Here is a 13,408-nt window from a genome sequence, read left to right on the forward strand (position 1 = left end):
CAAATTACAAAATAAACTTAAATTTATCAACTCTCATTATTCTCAAGAAAAAACGATGGCGTAATTGTTTACAATTTATTTAAAATCATAATTTTTACGTTTATTATTTAGCCAAAACAATTTAGTAATTTTCAAATAATATTTGATTTGATTTAACTGCTTCATAACTTTGTTTGCGTTTATTAGTGAAAATGAGAGTTTACTTAAAAGTGTGCGTTGCAAGATATAGTAATTATTTAGATGACATTCTTTATAAAAAATGAAATCCGCAAAAGTTTTTCACAACTAAAAACTGTAGTAAATTATTAAGACTATATTTAATTTACATCAAAATGTAAAAATGACGATGGACACCTCTTATTGTATGAAGATTCTGAAGAATGTATATTTGCCTAATATCTACAAAGTGTCAACTTAAGAAGCCACACTTGCTAGCAAGTGTTGAGATCTTAAGAGATTCATGATTTACACTGGCGTCCATATTAGCGGTGCTGTACTGAAATCAAAAATAGAAAATTGGCGGCACCGAAATGTAATGAGCAGATATTAATGCATTACCATTTCGGTACGCAATTTCATATATATGTCAGATTATAATGCATCATTTCCAACATGAGATTTTATATATTTTATTAAAACACTATGTTTTAAAAATGGATCTGTGATTGTAAAAATTAGAAATTCTAACGCAACACTACACCTTTTGATCTACATATTAAAGTTATTCAATAAATACAATAAAAATATAGAAGGTAAAAACTTTGTTTATCATATAATACAGGTTTAACATCCATTAAAATATGTTTAAACAAAAATTTTCCCCAAAAACAATAAGTTTTGAGGTAATTAATCTTCAGTTTTCCTTAGCAAAAAAGAATTCCATTTCAATTAAAGCTTTAAGGAGGATATATTGTTGCTTAAATACAAGAATAACTATGTAAAAGGTTCGTTTTGCAGATAGAAATATTGAATAATTGACAACGGTATCAGTCGGACATGGACAAAATTCCAATGTACCGTTGTCGCAAAGCCGGCTAAATCTATTATAAAGCGGCTTTGCTCAATTTATACGAATTAAATTCGAGTACGGAACCGATTGTGTCACTAAAATCTGCTTGCAATGGTAAAATGTTGTATACTTAGTACCCTTATCTCTTTCTGGTTTAAATTTTTCCTGGTTAAAAAAAAACTTCTGTTATATTCCGTTTTATGACACTCCCTTCAAAAATTCAATCTGGCATAGGCAAGTATTATGTGTTTGTACCGAGAAGAGCTCTCGAATAAAACAAACATTCATTAAAATAAGTAAACGAGTAGGCACTTTTGTATTTCATTTTCTTTGAGATTTCTTATTTTCACTTTCGTTAATTCCATTTATTCAGAACTGTTTTGACTTTTCTTGCGTACCGGCGAGGGAATTTTTATTCTTATCTTGTATTTCAATGTTCAGCATCATTTTTCATAATTCAACTTTTATTAACTCTTAACTCAGATTTTTTTAAGTTTCCATAAAATATGTATTATATATTTTTTTGTAAACAGTATTAAGGTTATTATGAAATCGCAAAAATCGTAATGCTCCTTAAATAGGTACATCGTTATATAAAGAGCTAGTGGATTTTTTCTAATATAACTTTTCAGCAGTAATCAAATATTTTTTGGTTTTCCTATCCATCCCACTGCTTTACCTACATTAAGGAGTCGTTAAACTTAATACGCTAATTAATCGAATCGTCACCGACGCTGCTGATAATGCTATAAATATGTATCGAGAGCATTGTACCTCATTGTTGTAATTTAAGAGCGAAGGGAGTACGTCGAATGTTGTTTATTTAAAATAAATATCGTGTTTCAATTTGCTATTGGGATGTCAATTTAGCTTGTATGTACAGGTTCATACTCTTTCATTTTCCTTGGATAATTAACCATCATCGGTAGTCTCTACGACTGTTTTAATTTTTATTTTGTGTAGTGGCGTGGCTAAAGCATTTTAGAAAGTCTGGCTTAACGAACTCATATAAGCTGTTCAATTCTGGTAGGCCAGACACACTCTTAAGCATATTTTGAGGCTTTCTGAGTGATTGAATGTTTAAGTATGGCGACGAGGGAGAGCTCCTGACCGCGCCTTGTCTGGACGGGTGTGCTTCAAGCATAGCTTCTGGAGTCAGTTCTATAAACGATTTACACCTAAAAAGACGACATCATAACTTGTACTTCTAGTGTCACCACCGCCGCCACCCTTCTCGCCTTTATATCGTAACTAACATTTCAGAAACACGGTTCGATGGGAGATAGAAATTAATTGTTATGAATGTGCGACAATGCTCTTTTGAAGCGCAGCCGTTCTCCTCTACTAGCTACACTCACACTCATGGATAGTCTATTTCCAATAGGTGAAACCCGCTGTCTAGGTGGCCTGGATGACAAGGTCACTTTTAGCACACATATTGAAAATATCACTTTCAAATAAAGCGGCGTTCTATAAAGCTGTATGATTCGCACATGCTTATCTATGCGTTATCCATATACTACAGGTCATGTAGAAGAGATTCATGCGTAGGGACCTGAAATTATTAACAGTCGCTCAGTTCCTAAAACTGGTATCGATTCGCTAATTTACTCTGCCGCTCAACACACAAATTCACTAATCACACCCAGTACATTGAAAATCCGAATCGTCTTGGGATCGAGACTAGTACTCGAACGCGACGACTATCAGACATGCCACGTAAACTGCACCACATTGCTATACGATTATCAAAGGGTCTTGTTATAAGCGTGGTCGGATCTTATATTACTGAGGATGCCAGCACCCAATCATACTGGATATAAGCGTTGCTGTAATTTCTTCCATCGCTTCTTCTTCCGCTTCTTCTTTCTCTTTCCGAAATGGTAGTAGTGATATTAGCAATAGCAGGCAATAGCAACTGACCAAGTGAAGGTTCTGTCTTTTCGGGCGTTCTTGCTTTTGCTCAACGGGTATTATACCCGTTTAGCATTCTGACACCACGAGTGACCGCCCAAGCCGAGATTCTCCCGAATGTAGTTACTGAATAAAGTGTCTGCCGAAACGATCTAAGAGCTCAGCGGCCACCTGATCCGGTAAAAGTGTATTAAGAGGAGGCCCAAATCAAGAATGCCTCAGGCGCCTCCTCCGTTCTACTGCTTCTAGCCCGTGTAATCAGCAAATTGGTACTTGGAACGCAGTTCATTTAAGTTTAAGTCGGTTTAAAAAGCCGGATTGGTGCTATAAATTAGTTTTATATTAGTTTCGTAGTAAGGTGTAAGGGCTATTTTTGAATTTGGAACGAGTAATAAATCTTAACCTGCTATTTTAACAGCAATTGATGTGAAGTCTAGTCATCGAGCGATTATTGAAACAGAAGGCATTCCTTCTGCGAGTAAAAGTAATTAATAGAGATTCAAGAGGATATGTCACTTTTGTGTGAGCTTAAAAATAAATTTCTCAACAGTAAATTGGTCCCCAATCTCATTTCTGATTTTTGTTTAAAACAAAAAAATAACTGCCATTGTTACGAGTACAACATATAACTAATTTAGAGGGTTTCAGGATTTCTTACTAATTCTGATATTAATATCTTTACAATACAGACGTCTGCTGTAAAATGTTAAATCGCTGTTGAATGGTTTGGGGAAAGTAGGTGTCATTTTTACATTGCTAAAACATTTAGTTTCATACGATCTTTCTGTATTTATGTTAGTAACAATTTTATTTATTTTACATAGTTATAGTGGGCCTATACCCAGCGCAAGACAGTATATTGTTGAAAAAAGAGAAAAAATATTATTATATTAAAATTATATGTTCAAACAATGTTTCAGAAATTGATTTTTTATCGATATTTATTAATAGGATTACATTAATTTCTTCATTCATTAAAAGTAAATCTTCTCCGAATTTTCTCGTAGTTGTTTTTGTTAGTAAATGTATTAAAATTATCCAGATTTTGAAATTAGAGTTATATCATGAAACAAAAACAAAAAGCCTCCTCACGTCTTTTGTCTCAATCTGGGTAGATAATCGCTATTCACATTTCACCCGAGCTTATTAGGTCCAAAACGTGACTGGGTGAGGTTATCGTATATCGCGCACACTTACACGTATAATAAGTTAAAATAAAGTAAAATACATTGTTCTATCTGGAATGATCATTATTTTTTTCGAAATATCTAGATGTATGGATAGGCAGAAAGATAATATCTGAATAAAATTTTATATTTTAACATCAATCAACAAACAGTCGTTATTCAATAAACGTATAACTGGTACAAACTGTTTCGTTAAACTGGTATGTTAAAATGTCCATCTTTATTACCCAATTCCCCCAACAGGGCAAGTCGGTCGATCTTTGTTTTGATTTTCAGCTTACAAATCATTATGTCGAACGGTTTGAATTAATTTGTGCAATTGATGAATAATTATATTAATATATTTGTAATATTAAAACAACAGGAATACAATAAAAATTATACACGTTTCATTATAAAACATTGTACGAAGGACTGACGAACATGTCATTGTTTAGCTTGTAAATCAGAAACTATGTTATTAAATAATGCCAGAAGAGCTAAACATATACAATTTATTTGATAATTAATTGAACTCATTGCTTTGTCATGACATTCTTCTAGTTAGCCGAGTTACTACCTATATAAGGTATTTCAATATAAATATGAAGCTTTGGCGTCTAGAGAGGCTATAATAAGAAAATCATATGACTAAACATTATTTTTTTTTAAACGACAGCAAAGGATGAAGTGCCTTTTAATAATAATCCACAACATAGGGCAAGTCGCGCCATCAATGTCGGCCTTAAAGACATAAACGCGAAACTACTATCTCTTTGAAATATGTCGGGAATACCGAATGTTTAACGTAAAGGCATGCCAGAAGTTTGTCCACGTTTGCCTTCATTAAGTACAATTACAAAGAAATGTTTTCTTAGATACACGTTTTTCATGACGTAGTCCAGTACCAAAGTAGTAGTAGTCACTACTAGTAGTTCACTGTAATAAATTAAATAAGCTTTCATGTTATTGGAAAGTTTCTTATAAAGTGTGGTGAATCGTATGGGAAATTGTTTTGAGTACGGATTTCCGGCGCACAATTTTCGGAGTACGCCAACCACTTAAACAAATCTCTGAGACGCCTCACCGCTTCAAAGTTTGCTTAATACTTTAAACTGGTAATGAAGGCATTAAGGCGCGCTGAATGCATAAGGAATGAGCTGCCACCGCAGGCTCGTATATAATTAGCTTCTTTAATAGACGCTTCGAACTAATATAAGGGTCGCTAAGATATTAGCATATTTTAAAAGATTTTTTAACGGACAATGTTGTTCTTACAAGTTTTAATCACGAAATACGGTACAGTTATTACAAAAATTAATTCATACTCCTTAACAATTAACGTTTATTTTATTTTTTTATACGCTACAATTCTGTCTGAAGTGATGAAACTGGATGGTGACCATTATTACCATCACAGAATAGACTGTATGGGGGATTGATTGAAAGCCCATATAGAAGTCCTATGTCGGCGTTTCTACTTTCAGTCACTCCATGGAATATTGTATAAGTGACCTAATGGTTTGGTAAACTCGATTTTGTATAATATGTAGTGTAAAGGCCCAAGTAAGTCCACTGCTAGGCATACTCCTCTCTTAAAAATTTCCCTCAGGACTAAGCACCAATTTGTTCTTGAAGCAGTGGCTACTTCAACAAATGAATATTATATATATATTTATTCAAGTCAATTTCAAACTCATTCTTTACTTAAGATATTTAATAGAATGCCGCTTGGGAACTCACTCGTTATAAATCATCACTCGCTCTTTATACAATTTTATTAATGATATACTCACCTCATCCATTCTGGATTATAGTTTATTAAAGATTAAAATCACTGGTCTAATTTTTTGCAAACATTACTCGCCATGGCAAGTGGTTATATATAATTAATTTGGTATTTTTAAAATAATGTATCCATGTCTCATTTACTGAAAATTTTTATTTCATTACAACCCTAAATAAAAAATCCTAGTGCCGAACAAAACTGCTATGTTTCGTTAAAACATCGCATCTTTTGCCAAAATATAGCGAAGTTTCAAGTTAAAAAGGTACCGTGGGCGTGGAGGTACAACCTAAAAGTTCGTTTATAAACGTGCACTCTGTTATCGTTTATTCACATATGGTTTTATTTTCTCACTCTTCTTACATCTCTCTCAACGTCTTTGACTCATTTTCATATTTCCCTTGACATTCTCTTTGATTTCTATCCATACCTTGTTACCTTTCATATTCCCTTTTCTTTCGTTATTCTCTGTAGTTGTTTAGCATTTTGCTACACTCTAATTTCTTATTTCTTTTATAAGTATGTCTATATCACATTATTTTATCACTTTATTACAATGTGTTACATCCCTTTTTTAACCACTCAATTATTGTTACGTTTTTTTTACTTATTGCCGCTTTCCCTCTAACCTTCTACCAGTACTAAAGAAAGTTTGGCGGCTTTCTTTACCAATAAGGCGATGTTTTCTTCTTTCCTCTGGTATATTTAGACCATATCTCACGATACAGAAATTATGCAAAACAATAAGAGGAATTAAGGAATAATCAATTATTAAGTAAAAATTAATATATAAATTAGTAACAAATTGATAGACTGCTTTGAAAAGTACGTGAAACAGTTTCGATTGAAGCTAATATTTCACAGAGGTCCAAAGTTATTTGGATTACTAATTCGATTATAAATTTGTGATGGCAGCGTTACCTGAATTATGTGACTCGATTTATGATGATTACTGAAACCGAATGCGATTGGATCATCAATATATGAGTATAAATGTTTCGTACGCCTAACGGATTCGTTCATATAATAACCAAACCTAATAATGTCTGAATTTGAACGATCGACGTTAACGAGTCGGTTCTGAATCCAATTTGCATGTCACTATCAACTTAAACATCCAACTCGGATTTTGTTAAGGGACTTTATTAATTCAGTACACTTATTATGGAACGAGTTAACCGTTTTAATGTTATTCAACTTAGTTCGTATTATCCCATGTGCCGATACGTAATTTAGTGGAAAAGGTTGCGACCCGCTAGTTTGTATTACCCCGACAGTGATATAGGGTATTAAGTTCCCTTCCCTGCCTCCCTTAACGCGTAAACAAGACAGAACCTTTCTACGTATCACCCTCACAGAGGTTAATAATTTAAGAGACTAAGCGGGAAAGCTTTCTGTCGATTTTCTGTCCCCAGCTAAAATTATTTCGTTGCGATCATCCGTTTTTATTTGATTGTTTATTTACTATGTCTATACTTGTTTGTACACAATGGGGTCAGATCATCCAATCGGAAAATTTAAGAAGTTGACAAGGCCTCTAATAAAATAATTTTAGAAAATGTACAAGTAGCAACCACGATTTATACTAGATACTGAAAGAATTTTTAATAGTTAAGTTCAAAAATGTGTTTCATGAACAAAAACAGTCTAGACAGAGATCACCGCATTACCGATGTCCACCACAAAACAGCAGTAAGGATTGCAATCGGAAATTGGCAATGTCACTTATGAGACTTGTGACACTTGTGAGACGTATCACCTCATGTCTTAAAGCAATGAGCGTTCTGTGGTTCTGTGGGATATTTTTTTTAAAGATTAGTGTACTTCCACCTTCGCATAGACCGGCCACTATCATAATACTACCCTTGTCATAATCGTAATTTTATGAGACAAAAATTAACAATGTGAATTATTATTTTTTATATTAAAATCTAGGAAATTACTTATAATTTCGTTTTATATCTACGGGTTTAGTATGTTAAAAAATAAAACGACTATTTGCCGTAACAAAAAATTCAAATATTCATATAAATATCAGTGAGTTATCAAATAGCCGTGTTTATATCAGTTAATTGTTTTTAACCACGTTAGGTTCTAAAAGCGGAATAATTTAACACGTGAAATTATCAGCGCGATTTAATTACACATCTGTAATTAGAATTTCAATATTTTTATTAAATAATACATATACAGCAGATTAGATAAATCTACATATATTTATATATATATATATATATATATATATATATATATATATATTTATGTATATATATATATATACATACATATATATATATGTATACATAAATATATTTATATGTATATAAATATATGTATATTTATATATATATAATTGGATAATAAAAAAAATTAAGAAAAAATTGCTAAGCCTCATATTATTCGAAAAAGTCAAACATTTACTCCTTTTTTTCTAAGTGATCCTAGCTAGGCCATACAATATGGTTAACGAAGTGTAAGCCGATTTGCAAATTCGATAAGTTAGGCGAAATCGCGTGGACACGTCCCAAATAAAGCCCGCTTTGATCCTATTAACGCTCGGATAACGATTGGGATCTTGTGACAGTGCTTCTGTGTGATCTCTGTATGGAGTAACCGAATGATTTACCATTGGCGCTTTTTTGAAGTAAAAATAAACATGTCTTTTTACGTAATCAGGTTTATATATATCTTTATCTCTCGTTACGTATTGACTTCAATTACATTTTGTAGTAATATTGTTATTGTTTGATATATTCTATAATTGTATATTACTATATAATTCAAACAGTTAAACATAATAAGAAGTAATAAGTACACAAAGTACTTCCCATTGAAACGAATATTATTCAGCTTTAAACGTATCGAAGTCATTACACAAAATAATGATCCCGTTGTTACTGGATGGTAACTGAAGAGTTGAATAAATTTTGAATGAAACGCGTTCAATCAATGTTTTAATGAACAAAATAAAGCTTAAATTGTATCAAAAATTGATTGAAACTGAACACAAATTAATGATTTATTTGCGATAAATAATATTGTTATCATGGGCAATTAACAACGATTCTGTTAAATGATGTTTAATTAAATTACTTTTACAAGAATTTCAGCTAATTTTATTAAAAGTCATTTGGAATCATATTACCTTATACAGCAATTATTTTATAGTTTAACTCTTATTCATGTGTAATCTATTTAAAAATATTAAATTTCATTCATTTCGACCGGTTCTATTTTCTTACCAGTAATGAAAGATAAATATGAAATAAAAAAGAAAGTAAGAAAAGGACCAATATTTAGCCACTTCCGCACATGTAGTCGTAGTCATACAACAAAGTGCATCGCCCGCCAGCCCGCTGATAAATGCGCATGTGGCAAACAATGCGAATCACACAAATGCCACCGCCAAATCACTCAACACGTGTTTCACCCCTTCACGGGGCATCTCCAGGAGTTATGTTACAGAGATTAGTGCGAAACACAGAGTCCGAGTAGTTTGAAGACTTCAAATATTTTCATTTTGGCCAATCTTTCTGGTGATTTCTTCAGTAGACCGACTTGGTTGATGTTATTAATATTTGCACAGTATTTATTTTCACGTCCTAATAGTAGTTCACTCGTTCAGTGTAGTATGTCAGGCACGGACATAAGAAAACACGTGTGAAACAGTACGTCTCGTTGTTTTCTAGTCGACATAACGATACATATGGAAATTATTGGGTTTATTAAGAATATCTATGCACTGACACACTAGGCAATATCAACATTAAAGAGTGTGCAATACCTGTTATAATCTTAAGGCTGCTTAGCAAAGGAGGCGTAGCAAAAGAACAGGTATAGACAAAACTCTGTGTTCTTCCGTCTCTTTTTAAAATAATCCGTAGATATCCTCATACCTTTGACATTAACATTGCATTCATTCATCATTACATATTTTTGAATTACTAAAGAATAAAAAAAATACCGGAGTGGAAGGAAGCAAACATGACACCCAATTTCCTCTCCCAATTAACAATAAATTAATTTGCATACAGTCACTAGTCAAAAGATTGATATTGAAATCTATTTTAAGAATAATCTCCAAAAGTTTCTAATGCATTATCAGTCAGTCAGTCAGATCAGTGGTAACATATTTTAAACAGAAAGTTTTGATTACTTTACGTATCTTTGATACATATAAATCTACAGCTACTAATATGGTGAGCTGTATTAGTAAAGTATCAAATTTTAATGACCGTTGAAATCAGGTGGATGTTTTCTACATTAATTCAAGTAGCGCTTTTAACAAAGTTTATCATTCTGTCTTGATGTACAAACAGAAACTATTTGGAATCTACTGCCCGTTATTTCTATGGTTTCAGTCCTATCCAAAACGTCGACCTCGTGAGTTACGTTATGTGTGTATCACACAAAAACCAATTAATTTAAAATGCTATTATCTTCAGGACTACCACAAGGCTCTTTTTTAGGCCCATAACTTTTTGTGTTCTTTGTTAACAATCATTAGAGATCTTACTTTTTAAAATAAATAGCTTAATAACAAATAATTATTTATAAATAAAAACAAATAAAGCTTTATAACGCTTTATCCTGAGCTTAGAATTTATAAAATTTGCATCAATGTTAAGATACGTCGAGAAATTGATGTTAATTTAATAAGGTGACTTTAATGTAGGACCGCTTAGATAATGTATTTAAGGTTTTTAGGCACTATGCCATAGAAGGGTTTATAAAAGGTCAAGGGCCCTGCATTAACAGTTATATCAGCTTAATATAGTTTTGCGTTCGGAGCGGCTATGCAAAGCCTTCATAGGATATTTGGCCTCGATTTTGAACAAATTGTAATTATTTTTTACAAGATCGATGCAAAATCCATGACGTCATTAATTCATAAATTGATCAGATCTATAAAAATAGATGCACCGATTTACTCGCGGAACTTCGCTAAGTTGTACCAAGACAAATGCATAGATTCCTCTGCGACTAACAGATTCGAAATTGGAAAATTGCGATAGTCAATAAATTTTCATTATTAGGAACTAGACCCTTTACGAAGTGGCTTTTAGCACGTCACAACTATTGTAATTTTACAAGAGTAGTAACCATTAAGTTGGGATTCAACAATCCGATGTGTGAATCGGGTACTCGAGGCGACAATTTTATGGGATAAGTTCTTGAAAATTACCGCGAAAGTAATTAGTACATAATTACAAATTTATCATGAACTATAAAATCCATTTTTTTAGAATTTATCTAATTAAATAAAGTTCACAAAATATTAACGACAAATTTATAAAATAAAATTGAATAATTTGATAATTGTTTTACGATTATGTTTCTCATTTGAACAGTCACGCGGATTTTTATGGTTTTAATTTTTTTATAAAAGTCATTTTTAAAAAAAAAAAGTTACTTGAATTAAATTTGTTTTTCTCGCCAGTGGTTTAATTTTTTTTTTCACTTTTGCAAACCGCAAATCGAGTCACATAATTCAGGTAACGCTGCCGTCACAAATTTATTACAAATTAGTAATCCAAATAACTTTGGACCTCAGTGAAATATTAGCTTCAGTCTGAACTGTTTCACGTACTATTCAAAACAGTCTATAAATTTGATACTAACAAAATATTTACTTTTACTGTAACTGTATTTGTAACATTTTCCTTTATTATTATTCCTTAATTCCTCTTGTTGTTTTGCAAAATTTGTGTATCTTGGGATATGACATAGTTATACCAGAGAGAAGAAGGAAATGTCACCTTATTAGTAAACCAAACTTTCTTAATAAAACTAAAATATAAAAAAAAACAGAAGGTGATAGGGAGAGAAACAAAAAGTAACAAAATGTCGAGTAGTAAAAAGTGATAAAAAAGTGACATAGATATAAAGATATGTTATTACAGTAATAAGAAATCATTGTAGCAAAATGTCAAACAACAACGGAGCAAAAAAAAAAACAAAATTGTTAATAGCAATGTCCGGGAGGAATGGCGAAGAAAAAGAGGCGATCTATGATAAGGTATGAATAGAAATGAAAGAAAATATGAACCAGTGAAAGATATTGAGAGCGATATAAGAAGAGTGTGAAAACAATATGTAAATAAATGATAAAAAATATTGTCCCTGTCCACTCGCGAGTACAAGAGCCTCTAATAACTTGATCATAAAAAATATAGCAGAGAGCACATTTATAAACGTTTTAGGTTATACCGCCACGTCCACAGTATCAATTTGTTCTTCGAACTTGGCTATTTTTTGGCTGGAGAAAATTATTACCACCACTTAATATGGCGAGCAATGTCTTCTTTTCATAGTTAGTCCAGAATAATAGAAACAATTTCTTGAGAAAAATTTTAGATCCGTGTTTTAATTATTGATCGATTATAATCTGGAATGAATGTGAGTACATTATTTACAAAATTGTATAAAGAGCGAGTATTAATTTATAACCAGTGAGTTCCCAAGCCGCATTCCTTTGAACTTCTTATGTAAAATAATCAGGTTGAAATTGGTTTAAAACAAATATTACATAATTATAACAGCTAAGTAAGATACATTTTTGCTCTTGATAAGTGCTGTAGTCTGTTAGAATTTATAACTCAACCGGTTTTGAGGTACCAGATTATTGAATGCACTCTGGAAAGGTCTTATCTGTAGAGTAAAAATATTTACATCCTTATAGTATCTAAAAACGAGGATAGCGTCAAGGGTCTTGATTCAAGTGGTAACGACAGATATGCCATCGGATTGAAAGGCTGTCATGATCTCGTGTTGCTCGAGTTTGACATAAAAAAAACCTTTTCGTTTTATCTCTCAGCAAGATTTATTAATATACCGGGCTACTGCTATTCGGCGTAGAGAGTGAACAATTTTTCTTACAGTGATCACTGATTTATGCAGATTTAATGGTTCATGATATATTATTGTGTGTTTTTTTTAAATCTATAGGAGTAAATACAGATTTTTATTGATTACCTTAAAATTTTTCATTTTATTGCAATTAGTATATTTAAATAGAATGCAAATCAAAAATAGTTACGTAATCTATGCAGGTATTTAGGTACTTTACTTACTTTTCGTTGTTTTTCTGCTTGACAACGAAAACAGATTTCTCACAGCAAAATTTTCATTATATAATTGAGGTATCTCTTTTACGTAGTGAGCCGTAAGTGAAGCGGTGTTTCAGTGTTTCATACAGTCCTTCACTTACGTAATAGGCTTACCGTCGCCGAATAGCTTACTCGTAAAGCGCATACCGAGTTGACGACCAAAGATTTTGACAGTAAAATATTTTCACACAAAAAGGAATAGGATGATAAAGCGCATTACATAACTACAATTTACCGACCTATGATATGTAGATAAGATTTCAACATATTCCTTTAATAATTTGGAGCAGCGATGAAAATATTAATAAAATTAGTTATCAGTAAACCCAAAGCCCAGCAGACTGGCGCCCGCTTAAATATATCATGTTCACCCATAACTTTTAAGTTTATGAACCCTTCCGCTCCGTGAACTCGGTTCCGATGA

The sequence above is a fragment of the Battus philenor genome, unplaced genomic scaffold (genome assembly GCF_028537555.1).
Source record: "Battus philenor isolate CCGP_79_NKW_IND1 unplaced genomic scaffold, ilBatPhil1.0.hap1 SCAF_10, whole genome shotgun sequence".
Lineage (NCBI taxonomy): Eukaryota > Metazoa > Arthropoda > Insecta > Lepidoptera > Papilionidae > Battus > Battus philenor.